The sequence below is a fragment of the Fundulus heteroclitus genome, chromosome 7 (assembly GCF_011125445.2).
Source record: "Fundulus heteroclitus isolate FHET01 chromosome 7, MU-UCD_Fhet_4.1, whole genome shotgun sequence".
Classification (NCBI taxonomy): Eukaryota; Metazoa; Chordata; class Actinopteri; order Cyprinodontiformes; family Fundulidae; genus Fundulus; species Fundulus heteroclitus.
This window is the reverse complement of record NC_046367.1, coordinates 25,306,540-25,323,800: the sequence shown is the minus strand read 5'-3', so window position 1 is coordinate 25,323,800 and position 17,261 is coordinate 25,306,540. Positions and strand designations below refer to the sequence as shown.

The 17,261-nt window shown below is 37.4% G+C and overlaps 1 protein-coding gene across 2 annotated transcripts in view; it reads right to left on the bottom strand.

Annotated features, from left to right (window-relative positions):
* The window catches only part of LOC105920782 (glutamate decarboxylase 1), a 19,524-nt gene extending 18,752 nt beyond the window's left edge, over nucleotides 1-772 (bottom strand). For both annotated transcript variants that reach the window (XM_036139274.1, XM_036139275.1), the window contains exon 1: nucleotides 259-772. The gene's annotated coding sequence lies outside the window, so the exon portion shown is untranslated. The remainder of the gene's footprint in view (nucleotides 1-258) is intronic.
* Nucleotides 773-17,261: the final 16,489 nt, after the last annotated feature.

Sequence of the window (17,261 nt, the reverse complement as noted above, 5' to 3'; positions counted from 1 at the left end):
TTTGGTTCCTGAATGACAAATGCCAGGTTCAAGGTGATTTCAGGTTACAGAAAAATGCCAATGGGGGGATTTCCTTCTTCGCTCAGAGGGAACGAAATTGTTAAGCCTAAAAGAGACGCCCAGTTTAAAAAAAAAACTATCTGGAAAAACAAACAGTTATCAGTGATTAAAAAAAAAACACCTGTTAGAGCATCGCAGGTATAAAAGAGCTTCTTTAGTTTACGATGTCCAGACGCACAAATGCGCCGGTCCACTTACCGCGCTGAAGAGTGTCCCGGTGAAGAGGCGCAGTCCAAAAGAAGAAAATTAACAAACTGTGAATTTACTGCCAAAATAAATCCTGAAGGAGAGTCTGCTGCGCTCCCACTCCACCGAGGCGAGGAAGAGGAGACAACCTGAGCTCCAGTTTTCCCATAGATCCCACTCAAGGTGACCCCGCTTACCAGTAAAGATGCAGATTTGATTTGCTTTTATTTCAAAGAAGACAAAAATGATCTGTTTGTGTGTGAACGTATGCGCGCCGGTGAGTCACAGCCTGGGGCTCCAGAAACACCTCCAGCTCCTGCGGTGCAGCAGCAGCAGCAGCAGCTGTCTGCTGGCTGTGTCTGCGCGTCTGGCTCCAAATGGCGCCGCTCTCGGCCCCCAAAGTGCGACTTTTCCCGAAGTGGTGATTGTTTTCTATCCAGGTCTGGTTGTGATCCTGGTCACGAACATGATGTTTGGTGCTATGGACAACACGCTACGTGAGGAGGGATCAGGATAGACGAAGGAGGGAGGAGGAAGGAGGAGATTTGGTTTTGTTCTAGGAGGGAAGGGGGGTGGAGTGGAGTGCGCCCAAATACTGCTTTTATTCGGGTCGTTTATTTTTAATGTCCCTCTCTTCTAATAACCTGAGAGATTTGTATATATTTTTTGGCGTTATTAAACTAGTTCAGCGGCAACCAAATATTAAATGGTCACACATCTAATCACTCCCGTAACATCTTATTTCCCTTCTTTACGAGCAGACCGACAGGTGTTAATGTAACCTGCGACACATCCAAAGTGCAGGACACAATCAGTCCACAGGGTGGCAGTGGGACCCCAGAAATGATGCATGCAGAAGCTCAAGTGGGCCACTCTATTAAAAAAATACATACCCTTCAAAGATCTATTTATACACAGAGGCATCAATCTGGAAGGGCTCGCCTGCGCGCATGACGGCTGGGACACGAGTGGACACACAACCAAAGATCACGTCAGCCGCAGTTTGACGCAGATTTGTTGTCTCTGTCGGTGAGGGGAGGCCGATTTCAAAGGTCGAGTCACATGTTGAGCAGCAAACTGTGTGGTTAAAAACTGGAATAAATGGTTGGGTTTTCAGCACTGGACAGCTCCATAAAAAAACCGGTGTGTGTTCTCTGTTTCCCTGCTGTAAGAAGCTCAAATGTTATTACGCCAGAGAGCTGATTAGGCAGATAAAGGTGTTAGATTAATGTAAACAGTTGTTGAAGCTTGTAATAGGGGAGACCGGGGCTAGTTGTTACACTTTTTAAACTCATACATCAATATTGGAATCAAAACAGCATATATAAAAAACATATGTACCAGATGAAAGACCAAAGTCTCAGGTATATTTTTTATATTTGGGTATATTTCATATCTTATTTCTGTGCAGAGTTATGAGCGATCTAATGGAGATTGTCACCATGTGACGAGTTGCCCCTTCAAAGGATAAGTTGTCATACTATATGGGGTAAGATGTCACACGGGGTTTTGCAACCAATAAAATAAGGGCAAAATTAATTTTGTTGTTATTTTTTAATGTTAAGTGAATAAATGACAGTAAAGTAACGGATTAACGAGTGCTTATTTTGGAAAATAACGGAGTTACTGATTACTCAATTTGCAAAACTAACGCGTTAGATTACTCGTTACTGAAAAAAACTAATTAGAGTACTCTAACGCGTTTCTTATAACGCGTTACCCCCCCAACACTGACAATAACTCACTTTTACTACTTATGAAATAACATGAAATAATATGTGACATGTATTACGAAACTGACACTTAAACTTTAAATACAAACTAGTATTCCACTTTTTGGTAGCACCCTCTGAATGGGAAGATAATTGCAATGTGACAACTTACCCATGTGACAATTAGCCCCAGTTTCCCCTACTAAAGACTTATGTGTAATGTTGAAGAAAAAAAATAACATCTGCATTTTCTTTTCTCTAAGACTACATTTTTACTGAAACTGCTCATCCTGTCCAGTGCTGACCTGACCTTAAGTGGCCTGTGGCGTTATTGACCAAACTAGGAGTTTTTATGTTCCTTGTAAGGAAATACTGCTCTGTTTTAGCCCTTGGGTGGGGATAGTTTTCCTTATTCTTGCTAGTATCCCTTATTTTGCCAAAGAAAGTCAAACTGCAGGTCAAAACTGACATATGATACCATCTTTGGTGGTAGTCAAAAGCTAATCTTAGTCCTCTCTTTAGGTGTGTTGGCCAACAGAGGTGTAAAACACAATCTGAAGGTATCCAGCTTCGCTCCACTCAATGATTTTAAACCTAACTTTAGAACAAGAGGAAGAAAATGTGAGATAATCTCTTTAATTGGTTATATAATGTAATATTATCTAACAATGACCCATGCCTCTATGAGCAGTATGAATGAAGATGAAGAGAAAAATTGAAAGTTTGGCTGACAAAGTTTTAAAAAACACGGAGCTCTGCAGAAACTTGTACAAATTATTCAAAATGAATGTTCGTTTAAACGTAAAAACTCTAATTTAAAACAGACTATCTTCAGTATTGCAAACGACAGGAACAAGAACAATACAGTTTCACATTTCATGGCTAATAATGTTGTGAGTCAATTAGAAACTGGCCAATGACATAATCTATGATACATTGCTGGAGGTTCAACACATTGTGAAGCACTGAATTTGCAAGGGACTGAATAGTTTAAGAGTTTAAAATTAACATTTCTTATGTAGCATTATTCTGCTTTTTTTGTCAATATGTTTAATATGCAAGATGGAAGTATTCACAACTCCTCATTGTTCAATCCATCCTCTGAAAATTGAAAGAGTGTGTCAGAATCTGAAACCTGGCAATACATGACTGTCTACTTAAACTGACAGGCTGAGTACAGAAATCATTAATTAGAGAAGCAGCCAGGGGCCCATTGCACCTCTTGAGGAGCTGCAGAGATCGCCCAGCTCAGGTGATAGGTTTTCTTCAGCATGGACAGAGAAGGTGGTCATGGTTGATGGGATGATGGGTGGAGCTAAATAAGAGGCAATCCTGGAGGAAAACCTGTTAGAGGCGGCAAAAGATTTCAGACTGGGGCAGAGGTTTAACTTCTAGCAGGACTGTGACAGTAAATTTACAGTCAATCTGTTGCAAGCTCTGGTGGATCTGGGCCTAAACTTTTTTGTAACAAAAGAATGAGCAGATATATAAGTCTATAGATATACAAAGCTGGTGACTGCAGTGAAATGTGGTTAAAAAAAAACTGTTGACAAAGAGGGCCTAAACACAAATACACACCACACTTTTAATCTCAAATATAATTTAAAGAGCATGCAACATTTTCCTGCCTCTTCCCAATTGTGTATATTGTATTGATTTATGGCACAAAATCTCAATAAAATACAATGATTGTGCTTGTAATATGACAAAATGAGAAAGGGTTCATGGGATATTAATACTTTTGCAAAGCATTATAACTATAAGAATGTGCAAATGTTGAAAGATCGCTCTGTGTGGAGGACAAGAATAAAAACTAAATAGTGAGAAACTTTTAGGGGTGACTGTGGTTCAAAGGGTGGAGTTGTCTTGCAATTGGAAGGTTGTGGGTTTGATTCCAACCTCTTTCTTGTCACATGTCATTGTGCCCCTGGGCAAGGCACTTAACTCCAAATTGACTGAGTATTGGAGTATGAACATGTGAGATTGGGTGAATGTGATTCTAGTGTAAAGTGCTTTAAGTAGTCAGCATGACTGGAAAAGTGCTTTATACGTTCAGTCCTTTATCATAACTTGAAGTTTGTGCTGCTGTTGCAGGACTGCAGACAGTTTGCTGCTGCAGCCTTACATGTATTAAATAATTATAATTTAAAAAACAGAAATACTGGCTCATTTTGAGGGGTACACAAACTGTGTTTCTATTCAAGATGGACTGAAACTGAGTCATAAAGGATGTATAGGACAGACTGATGCAACACATGCTGCAATCCAGATTATGTATTTTTATGGGGAGTCTTTGTTGTTGTTTTTTTAGGAAGTTACATCAAACCACATTTAGGTGCTAACTGGGCTGTCCCGTTCTCCAAGCCTGTGAGAAAACATTTGCTCCATTATAAACTGAAAAAAAAAAAAAAATAATAATAATAATACAGGACAAACTACCCCACACTGTTGCTCAGCTGCGGTTATAGCAGCAGTAACTGCTCTCATTATGTCCAAATAAACTGAAAGTAGAATCTGAGACCACAAATAAATAACAATGTCCATGCGTACTGTGAAATTAGTAATAGTCTATAAAATCTGAATTGATTTGACATGGATTAGACCTTGTTAAGGTGGATTATGGTTTATCATAATGCAGCCATGATAACAACAACACCAATAATAATAATAATAATAATAATAATAATGATAATAATAATAATAATAATAATAATAATAATAATAATAATAATAATAATAATAATAATAATAATTATTATTATTATTATTATTATTATTATTATTATTATGATAATTATCATTATAATTATAATATGGTTATGATTATGAAGATGATGAGGATGAAAACCCTTTTTCCTTATTCATTACTGGATTTATTGCTCATCGTTCTTAATGCTTCTTTTCTCCCCATTTAGATTTATCTATCTATACCAGCTACTATAAAGAGTGGGTGAGAGTGCTGCTAGTGGATGCTATGATGCAGAGGGGACCAAAAACTAAACAAATAATTAAGGCGAAAGGGACTTTAACATACTCAAAGTTTTATTAAAATGTCCACAAGAGGGAGCACTACACAGAGAGGGTGACATTTGAACAAGTTAGGGCTGCCAGTCTGCTCTGGGTTACCATTTCTTCTTTCAATTTTAATTTAGATACCTTAATAAGAGATATCACTTAAAAGTTCATAAATGAATAGTTCTGGCATACTGCTGTGTGCCTCTTTGATTCGACAGCTATTACAAACTGGCCTAAAAAAAAAACTTTTAGTATAAAAACAGAAGACCTAACTTTACCGTTTTTTTTCTGATGGGTGAAAAATAGATATCCAAATGTAACAACCGGCTCAGTGGTTAAATGAGATTTTACACAAAATTTAGGAGGCACAGATTATTTCCAAAAAAAGTTAAACACCTGCTGGGAGACGCTGGGCCGTGACGTGCGAAGAGAAACCTGCAGCTAAAAGCTGAGGATTTGGGATGAACTACTGCACTGTGTGAAAGGCCCTGTTTGATCTCACCTAATCAGGTGAAACTATGACTCCATCTGCAGCAATCATATGACATTTAGGGCCAAAGCCAGGATTTCAAAAGAAATGAAGTGAAAAGTGAAAACACACACATTAGCTCAATTCTCAGAAAACAGAAAGTCTGTAAAATCTCTTATTTCTCTGTTTTAGAGGAAAAACATCTGTAGCAAACTGATTATAGATTATTGAATAAAGCTAGAATCAAATTTAATTATTTTCACAACTGTCAATGCTTTGCAGCTATTTTATTGTTGTTTCTTGATTTATGTGTTCTGTAACCTGACCTATTTTGACCTCCTGTATGATTTTTTTCTTCCAAGTCCCAAAATAACTTAATCTTTGTTAATATTGACGCCAAACAGATCACAGACCCAGGAGGAAAACCTAAACATTCCTCTCCCCTATCTATCTATCTATCTATCTATCTATCTATCTATCTATCTATCTATCTATCTATCTATCTATCTATCTATCTATCTATCTATCTATCTATCTATCTATCTATCTATCTATCTATCTATCTGACACACACACACACACACACACACACACACACACACACACACACACACACACACACCATATTTTTTGGACTATAAGATGCACTCAATTTTCTCAAAAATTGATGATGTGCCTTACAATCCGGTGCGCCTTATATATGATTAACGTACTTATTATGATTACTGGCCGATTTTATGTGGTACAAAAAGCTGTTAAATTGTGTAAGTATGACTTTGGTTAGCATTGAAGACGCTCTGCTCTATGGATATTCAGAGCATTATGATACACTGTGTCACCACCAGATCAGACCCCTGAGCAGTCTACAAGACAGCCTGACTATAATGTTGAAACTAGAAGTGCATTCACGTAAAGGCCACCACATACACAGGAGTACTTCACTCCGCAGATCTCTCCGTGTACTCGATGCGTACTCAATGCGGACTCTGCACATATAGGTACATACAGACCTTAATCTTTACAACCGTGTACGCGGTGTCACACTATAAACTGCTCGGCAGCAAGAAGTCTTTGGATCAAACAGTTTTATATGTGACACCAAGCTTGATACACAGAGCTGCTCTAAGCAAGTGGTCGCATGGATGCACGACACAGTCCCTCTCTGTTCTCACTGACAGGTGTGTGGTGGGACCCTGCTGGAAAACAAATGGCTCTAGGTGCTTAGCTAGGTAATCACTTATTTTACCATCCGTTCTGCCGCTGCGTCCCACTGGCAGAAAGTGTGGGAATTGTAGGAATTTGCCACAAGAAATGTGGGCAACAGTAACTATGAAGGGTAAAACATCTGCGGAGAGTCAGTGCAGAGTCCGAGCAGCTCACAGTATGCGCGCAGTACGCCAAATTTGTGGCTGCCTTTAGGCAGCCTGCACCCAGAGTACACGCTAGCAAGAATAAACCAAGTAAGTTAATTCAATATAAAACTTAAATTTATTTTTGCCTTAAGTTAGAAACAGGGCAGTGTAGTCCAACTACTCTGTCCTCCCAACAGAGACGGACACAGACACGAACACAGCTCTCTCCTTTTCAGGAGAGAGGTGTGTACGCGGAGGGGTGGAATGATATTACACATTTGGGAAGAATATTTAATGTGTCTTATTGCCTGAAAATACAATATATATATATATATATATATATATATATATATATATATATATATATATATATATATATATATATATATACATGTATACATCGTCCTTTTCGTTCTCTCAGATCAGCAGACCAGCCTCTCCTGGGTTTCCTGTGGTAAACCAAAGCCTGGGATTTTTAAGTTTGACATGTTTCTATTTGCTAGGGACCATTTATGTAAAACAACACAATGACTTATGGGAAAGAAGACAACTACAATACCAACACCAATACCAGTCCAGTGGGTGGCGGCAAGCAGTCAGCATAGGTCAAACAGACAAATACAGACTGAGAAGCAGCTGTATCCATGTACTGCCACTCAACCGCACTCCAGAGAAACAGAACGGAGAACTTTTGCTGATGGTGTTACACCTCTGTAGCCCCCTTTACACTGGCCCTACCCTATTCCGCCCGCTCAAATCCGTCGAGCTCCACTCCATTTTACTCCTGTTGGTATGAATAAAAGAAAATTAAGCACAGCTTCTCTCTGCCTGCACACAAAACTACAGTGGTGTGGCGCAGAGTGGGGGACAGAAGTAGTTGGGAGGCAAAACTGTGATCTGTCTCCTCCAGTTGCCTCACAGAGTTAAAATTTAGAGCTTTATGAGTAGGGTTTTGCCTCAGCTGTGGCAAGAATAACCAGGAGGATTTTTCAATGCAATACTGCGGTCCTTTGATGGCAACAAAATTATTAGACCTTTTGAGCACAATTTTGGCAAGACAATCTAAAGGTTTAAAAACAAATAAAATATTCTTAAAATGAACATAGCCAATAGGCTAAAACAGGGGTTATGTAATCTCTGTTTCGTGTAGCAGTTAAAAGACACCAAGCCAGGATGAGACAGGGTTATCTATAGGACACCATAATATAGAAAGTTACAGTAATGGAGTTACGTTGAGATAAATGCTTTGATTACAGTTTCAGAATCCTGATTTAAAATAACCTGTTCCTCTTTAGCCACTGAACTGATCTCCCTGTCAACATTAAAATCAATGTCCATTTTCTCCCCATGGTTAGTGACAGTGTGTTTTATGGACTGTAAGAGAGGGCCAAATGAAATTACACAAAAACAACTACCAAGGACTAAAACAAATTTCTGTCTGTCATTAAAGTTAAAAAGTTAAACGTTATCTTGGTTCTTACTTCTCCAAGACAGTCTAAAATGACTGCAGTGAGTGGGAGTCCTCTCTTTTAAGAGGGAAATAAAACTTGAAGTCATCAGCATAAAAACCAAAAGGGACATCAAGGCTTCCTAAAAATGCAGCTCATGTGAAGTAGATACAATGAGAACAACATGGGCCCAAGAACCTATCTCTGTGGGACCCCACAGGCAAGGAAGACTTCAAATTACTCAGGCTGACACAGGATGTCTTTGTGTCCACTAGGACTGGAACCAGTCAAGGGCTGTGTGCATATTTTTATTAATATTTTTGAAATGCCTATAAAATTCTCTAAACAAGATATTAAAATGTTGTGATCTACAATATCAAATGCAGCCGTTACATCCAATAAAGGACACACTTTCATCATTTCTATCATTCTTCACCATCTACCTTTAAAAAAGCATTGAGCAGTGCAGATCCTATGCTGTGAAGTGAAGTTATAAAATTACTTAAAGACCCCAGAAATGTAATATGTTGTAAAGAAGTCCAACAACTCTATATAGTCGTTTTCCCCAACACTTTCAAAACAAAAGAGCTTAGAAATTGGTCAAAAATTAGATGGTACAGGTTGATCGAGGCTTGGCTTTTTAATCAAAGACTGCACTATTACATGTTTCCAGTCATTTGTAGCAACACCTGAAGACAGACTACTGTCAATAACCTCAAGAACAGAAGGCACCAACATTGAAATTACCTCTTTAAATGAACTAGGTGGGAGTGTATCCACAGGAGAACCTGAGGGTTTAAGATGATCAGGTCATGTAATCTGTCAGCATGATCTTGGTTTGTTTTAAACCGTGCACTTTAATAAGATGGGTGAACATAGTGCTCTTTTTTTTTCAACCAAATGTTTGAAAGTCAAAACCCTCGTCCGCCTATTTGAAAGACATCTGTAAATGGCTGGATGGAACACTGGTTCTGATTTTCTTCTTCTTTTTTTTTTTTTTACTTCTGACAGGAAAGCAATGATTTCTCACCAGTGTTGGGTAAATGACACATTTCAGACTATGATATAAAGCTGATATCAGCTTGTAAAGACAAAGAGGGTAATTGTTCAATAAAATTAAGACAAAGGAAAGAAAAAAGTTTGAACTCTAAGTGCTTCTGGGGCATAAACATCCTCACTAGTCCCTGTAGTTGCACTGTTTACTTATTGTTGGGACACCGAGCAACGAATGCTAATCCTTATCTATATCAAAACATATTTATATATTCAATGAAGACGGAGAGAGTGAGAGACGGGGGAAGGCTTGGTATAAAGACACTGACATGTTTTAATTACATTTTAATCACTACACTGATGTATAAAACATGAAGCCCAGCGTGAGACTGGGCTCTCTCTCTGACCCCTTACACACAAATTTCCATTCAAGGCTCGCCATTTTAATCAGAACTGGCATGAAATTTCTTCTTTATCACAACACTTTTATATGTCCAGATACACGACGCCGAATCAGAAACCAATTTAGCCAGTTTTCATGCTTTAAACACCCATTACCATTTTTCCTTGAGAGCCAATTAATATGGACAATAGAGCAATCCTTTAATTTTCCCATAAAAATGTAATTAGATAAAAATGACTGGGAACAATAAGAGGAGTTATTTAACACCAGGAAATAAAACCCGGATGTCTCAGTGAAGTTATAAAGCAGTGACATTGAAGAATAGGGATTATGTTGCCTTTCTGCTTCTGATTTTCTTTTGTTTAGGTTTGCAGATGAGATGCAGCATTAAGTCTTCCTCTGACTGAGTCTGTTGTTCTGGATGTTGAGGTGAAACAATATTATTTCTTTTAACCACCAGAGAAATTTACTACATGAAAATAAATGCATGGTTCATGATAAAGTAAAGAACATGACAGAGACATAGTTCCAACTTCAAAAAGGCGATGTGCACAGTGAATAAATCGCTTTAAGTGAAACCCATGAATAGTCGACTTAAACAGCTGCAGGTGATGGTCAACTAGAATTAATTTAAATAAAATGGCTCAAATTGGACTGCATATAAAATCAAATTAAAAATTTTAACCATTAAAAAATGATTTAGAATATATTTATGGCATTCCGGTGTCCCTAAAGGGCGTCTGTCCTTTCATTAAACTCTGAAGTTGAGGCTGGTCTTCTGGGACATTCAGTCACCACTTATCTACAGGAATGGAAACCATCTTCCTTAATTTCTGCTGCACATGTAGGTATAGGATAAAAATACGGAGATTTTACTTTTCTACTTCATATTTTTTAGTTTTTTTGTTGATATGTCACTGTCTGTTTTCTGTGTGTTATGCTGCTGCTGCCCAATTATTTCCCAATTATGGGATCATAAACTACATCTTATACTATCTAATCAGCCCATCCACTTCTGATGCCTCAAACTATCAGGAAACCTGACCTAAATTTGTATGATCAGATAAAAAGCTGTCCTAAACAGGGTTAGTCTAAGGAAGAAGGGGGAAAATAACTAAACAAGGTAAAACTAATTATCTGATCAAGAGAAGTTGTGGTTATAAAGAATGTTCAAATCATCCTGAACAAAGAGAGGAATTAGGAAGTGTGATAAATTCAAATAACTTTCTCACTGAGTATATAACGTCTCTAGACAGTGAGTTTAAAGGTCGCCTGAGCTGCAGCTCATCCCTGTGGTGCCTGAATGATATTGCAACTTAACAAGAACTTACACAAGATGTTGGGAATTGAAGTACTTTTGAATGAGGACAGAAATAATAACTCTGAAAGCTGAATCGTCCTTTGCTGCTCCTGTTTACTTTGCACTCCAGTACAGATATCTGCTGCAAAAGGTTAGAAAAGCTACTTTGTTTTAAAAAGCTTTTGGGTTGCTTAAGATGAGTTTGTCAATTTGGGAACTATTCAGGCAGATGATTAATGTAAAAACAGTGGGCTTTATGTAGTTTTTATTATTGATGTCGGTAGGAAGACAGCTTAGATATTTCCGGTTGTTGGTAAAATTTGTCTATTCAGGTCTACTTTGACATCTATTTAGTAGTAAGTTTCTTATAAAATGTTTCACATTTAAACAGTGGGAAAACAATATTTTACAGAACTTTTATTACTGACTTTATATTTAGCAGAACAGACACAGCTATACCAACACATAAAGAACCGGCAAAGGCCACAAATATAAGATCCAGATGCTCAGAACCAGTGAATGTTGAAGAGTTAAACCAAAGGGAGACATCCACCCAAAAACTGGGTGAAAACCCTCTGAGACAGTGTGATGTTAACGATAGTTATCGATGTTCCAGCCCAGGAGTCTGCAACCTGCAGCTTTGAAGTAACAAGTACTTCTTCAGTCATTCCACAATGGCTCTTAATAACTTTGGCTAAAAATGATAAAGAACCAATCAATGTTTGTAAATATAGATATAATAACAAATTCAGGTTTTGCATTTCCTAAGATATTCTATTTTTCATGTCGTTAGTTGGGAGACTGTGGTTTTTTTTTTGTTTTTTTTTATTTCCCACAAATATCAACATCCCATAGAAGAAACTGTATCCATTCTGTGTCTTGTGTTTGTGTTTTTCTAAACCTAAAAATAAAATGGTGGTTCATTTAAAATAACAACAAATTTCCTACATTATATATTTAGCCAAAATTATTCATTTTTGTTTTGTTTCAAAGGGTCACGTAATATAAGTGGCTCTAAACAAGTTGAGATTTTGGTTCCAAAAAGCCAAAATGGCTCTTTGGATTACAAAGGCTGCAGATCCCAGTTCTAGCCACAGGTTTGAACTTTGTGGTGCCACCTAACTGCATTCCAGTGGTGGATATGCTTATTGTGACACATTCAACCATTTGCATCAACTATATCTCTTTAGATGAAGTTGAAGAGCTTTGTGCACAAATCTCAATATCTTATTCCAACATTAAGAAACTGAACACAACTCTCATTCCGCCGTGTTTGTTGTTAGGATTGTGCTAGAATACCACCTGATTCAAACACAAAATGTATTTCACAGAGCGAGCAGCAATCAGGCTCTCCAGTGTTCCCCTTTGTGACAAACCTCTATGTAGAGAAAGTGGAGAGGAAGGCAACTGGCATCTATGAATGAGGTGGTTCTTCCTACCCACTGGTCCAGATATATTAATGAAACAATCACTGCCTTTACAACTCACATTATTTCTCTGGATAAAAAAATAGAGATCACCATGGAAGAAATGAGGAACATCCAATTTCCCTTCCTTGACTGTGGGAAAAGGGTGAGAGAGGGAAAGGCCTTCTGGTGAAGGTTAACTGGAAATTTACCTAAACCAGTCAGTATCTAATGTTTTACTCTCACCATCAACTTTAAGGTAATCTTGAAGTGGTTTGTGCTTTGGCACAAAAGGTGAAGCGTTTACCCATGACCACTCAGGAAAAGAGTAAAGAACAGACAAATGCAACAAGCACTGAAACATTGTGGGCATGTTAAATTGGATCTTATTAAAAAAACCAGAATACCAAGAACAGGCAAAGATAGAAATTCATCAGAAAGTTAGATTATATATTTTTCTCATTAGTCTTGGGCAATTTCAAAGGATCCAACCGGGGCTAGTTGTCACACTTTTTACATTCATACATAAATATTGAAATCAAAACACCATATATAAAAAACATATGTACCAGATAAAAGACCAAAGTCTCAGGTATATATTTTGTATTCGGGTATATTTTATATCTTATTTCTGTGCAGAGTTATAGGCGATCTAATGGAGATTGTCACCATGTGACAAGCTGCCCGTCCAAGGGACAAGCTGTCACACTATATGGGGTAAGATGTCACACAGGGGCTTTGCAACCAATAAAATAAGGGCAAAATGAATTTTGTTGTTATTTTTTAATGTTAAGTGAAAAAATGATAATAACTCACTTTTACTACTTATGAAATAACATGAAATAATATGCAACATGCATTACGAAACTGACACTTAAACTTTAAATACAAACAAAAGAACAAAAGAGAATCTCACGAGTCAGACTCCTCATCAGAGTTGCAGTTTTGGCATAGTTTATGTAGATTGAATTGCCAGGAGCACATCCATCATATGAAATAACATGAAATATTATGAAAAATTGATTGATAGCTGTCTGACCCTGAATTTCCGCTGGTGTGAATGTTTTACAGTATCACCTCAAAGTGCGGTAATTGACATTAAAGTCCTTCGCTGTACTCCTGTTCGACTTGAGACCTAGGGTCACTTGCCTGACTGTCAGGTGCTGCACGGCCATGCTCTGTTTTTCTTTTATAACTCCTGACCATCTTCTCACTTTGTCCTCTCTTTTAAATCACTCTTTTTTCTGTAAAAATAATGTCAAATTTTTATTAGGATGTATTGATTTAAATTATTTTTGAAAATTATCATTTTGGGGTAAGTTGTTACATGTGACAACTTACCCCAAAATGACTGTGACAAATTGCCCCAAATGACCATGTTTGCTAATTATTGCTCTAGCTTAATGTTACTTTAATCTACTTTAACAAGTCCATATGTCTAACTGCTAGAATTTTTATCTGAATGAAGGTTATTTAAAAAATATAGAGTTAATATTTTTTACTTTGGGTAGTGGAAAATGGTCAATTGGTGCTCATCTCAACTTACAATGTCTTGTCCTCTTCTCACTCAGTCCGTGAGACCTGACCATGCAAAGGAAGAAAACTAGTATTCCACTTTTTGGTTGCACCCTCTGATGGAGAAGATAATTGCAATGTGACAACTTACCCGTGTGACAACTAGCCCCGGTCTCCCCTACTTGATGTACTTTTGGAAGAATTTTGGTAGGCCAGCCAGCCAGTCCTGGGAAGGTTCACCACGTTGTGTGCTTTCTCCATTTGTGGATAGTGGCTCTTACTGTGGTTTACTGGAGTCTCATGGCATTAGAAATGGCTTCATTACCCTTTTGTGACTTATAGATGTCAGTGACTTTGTTCCTCATTTGTCTTTAAATTTGTTTAGATCAGGGCATGTGATGTGTTCCTTTATAACAAATAAACATTTAGTGTACAACTAGCATTTGCAGCACTGCTAAAGGTACCCAGAAAATAGTGAAATATTGCACAATTGTACACATTTTGTGACTGATGGCCTGTCCAGGGTGTATCTCGCCTATTCGAATATGTTAATTAGACATGAGCTTTTACATCTTTTCCTTTTTCTCTTTTATTTCTTCAGCCGTCACATTTAACTTTTCCACAGCAACTGTAAAATTTTAATATAACACGGTCTTGCTAGTTTCATTTAAATGAGTAAAAATCCTTACAGTTAAGGTCTATTGTATGACCGTGCTCTTGTGAAGATAGGAAAACCTATATGTTACCAAGACAAAGAATGGGTAAATATTGAAAAATTTTATATTTTTTAAGCAATTTTGTTGATTTCTTTCTTTGCATAAAGTATGAAACAAATCTAATGTAGTTTAAAATGCTTTATATCATACAGTCCAACATTCATCATATTATTATATCTAATTTATATAGCTCCCATGTTGGAATTCCTTCATTACATCTCTGTGATATCCTGAATTAAATTTATGTTTGTTTTCTTCATAAGCTTATTATAAAGGACCTTACAAAAAATATTCATACCCCTTGAACTCTGACAAATTTTATCATGGTGCAGCCGCAAACTGCAGTTTACGTTATTGGGATTCTATGTAACAGACCAGCACAAAGTGGAGTATAATCATGGAGTGAAATGAAAAGGATAAATGGTTTACACTTTTTTTATTATAGTGTGCTGTGCATTTTTACTCTCCAATCCTTTACAAAAAATCCAGTGAAACCAAATTTCTTCATATGTCGACTGATTTATAATTACAAGGTTTGATTTAATAATAAATCCATCTATTCTGTGAAGACAATAGAAGTTTGTTGGAGAAAATAAGTGAACAAACAGCATCGTGAAGACCAGGGATCACAGCATACAGGTGAGTGAGTCCCGAGGAAAAAAAAGCTTTGCTCAAGTTTAAAGTAGAGTTAGGCTGTAAAACAAAAGTCCAAGCTTTGAACATATCACAAACATATCAGTCCTTCATCTAATAACAAGCTTATCATAACTGTTAATGAACCAAAGCATGGCTTTTCACCTAAAATGACAGACCAGGAGAGAAGAACGTTAATCAGAGAAGCAGCCAAAAGACCCATGCTAGCTTTGGGGGAGCTGCAGAGAAGCACAGCTCGGGCTGACCTGGCATACATTTGTTGTGTACACAAAACATTCTTTAACAGAAGACCGGCAAGATGGGAAAAAAAATTGTTTACATTGTTGACATGGCAAACATGTGGAGGAAGCTGTTCTGGTCAGATGAAACCAAAGTTGATCTTTCTGGACTTTGTTCAAGGAATCTGGCGGAAAAATGCAACCCATTACCCTGAACTAACCATCTATGTAGTAAAACATGGTGGTGGCAGCATCAAGCTGTGGGGATGGAGGGACAGGCGTGCTGGTCCCAAACATATCTATACAGCAGACGCCTCAATAGAACAGTTTGGATCAAATCATACGCAGGTATTAGAACGACCCTGACGTTAGTGCAGCTGACAATCTGCTGCAAGACTTGATGTTGGCAGATGTTCTCCATCCAAACTGACTGGGCATCAAATGAGAATGCTAAAGCTTATCGGTTTCCACATGTGCAAAACTAGTAGACATACCTAAAGGGACCTCGCAGGTGTAACTTCAGCAAACAGTGCTTATGCAAAGTAGTCACTCAGGGGAAAGGAATAAAAATGCACATCAGAGTTTTCAGAGTATTTGTAAAGAAAATCTTAAAACGTGTATCCCTTTGCTTTTACACCACAGTGTTATGCTACATTGTGTTGGCCTATCACAATGTAAGTAGTTTTGAGTTGTAAAATGTGAATACCTTAAATACCTGAAATAGCCCACAGTGTTATATTATCTTAAAAGAGGCATTTTTGATGAGAAAGCAGATCTGCTTTGAGCCGCTGAGTCTCCAGGAATCACATCTGAGGCAGATCCCTTTAGCAACCGAACGGCAACCGAATTAGCTGGCAATGGATTGGTAGGAAGATGAATTCTCTGTTATAAAGATTAGAGACGAAGTTTTATCTGTGTCGAATGTTTTTATTTTGGTTAAGTCTAATAATGTCAAAACTAGTCACTGCTGCCTTGCTTTACATTTATTTGGTGGTAAATTCAGTTGGATACTTCTGATTACCCCTTATAGTGCAAAGCGAAAACAACACCTCGACTCACATTCAGAAACAGCTCCCATATTAATAGAATAAAAGTTTAAACTGTACCATATTATTGTGCCACTATTGAGCTCATATGTTGTTGTTTTTTTACACTGGGAGAAGAAAATATATTTTGCTTACGGTGAGATATAAAGTATAAATTTTTGCCAATAGAAATGTTTGGATAAATTACCCAGCAATGAAATTAGAGAGCCAATTCAAATCCTTGTAATTCATAAAAATAACATATTGAAGTATACCGGGGTGGTGGATTGTTAGGATGGGAGAAAATAATACCCATTTGGCAGTCAGTAAAAGATTTAAGTTGCATTTAGACTGCTGCTCAGTGACAGAAAGATCTAAAACGTGCAATAATTTCATTTAATTTCAGAAAATAATCTTAAACTGCAACATTGTGCCCACACCATGACCAGCTGAGCACTGCGGCTTCCAGCAGAGGAGTTAAAAAAAAAATCGTTGCTGTATCTTTGACAATGAAGTCAAACCAAACCCTTTGTGAGGAAACGGTCTGACTTCCCCATCCATAGCATTGCAATGGCGTTAATAATAGGATCAAAATCTGGATAAAGACTTTATAGCTCATATTGAAAATTGTCATCCTGCTGTGTTGTCTATGCTCCTTTGATTTTGCTCCTACTTCTGCTGAGGGGAAAAAAAATCCTGTTGTCAAGGAGATTATATTAAAACTGTTTTCTATTACTCACAAGCTTTATATGTTCAGTATGTCATAGAAAATAGCAGAATAGGATGTTA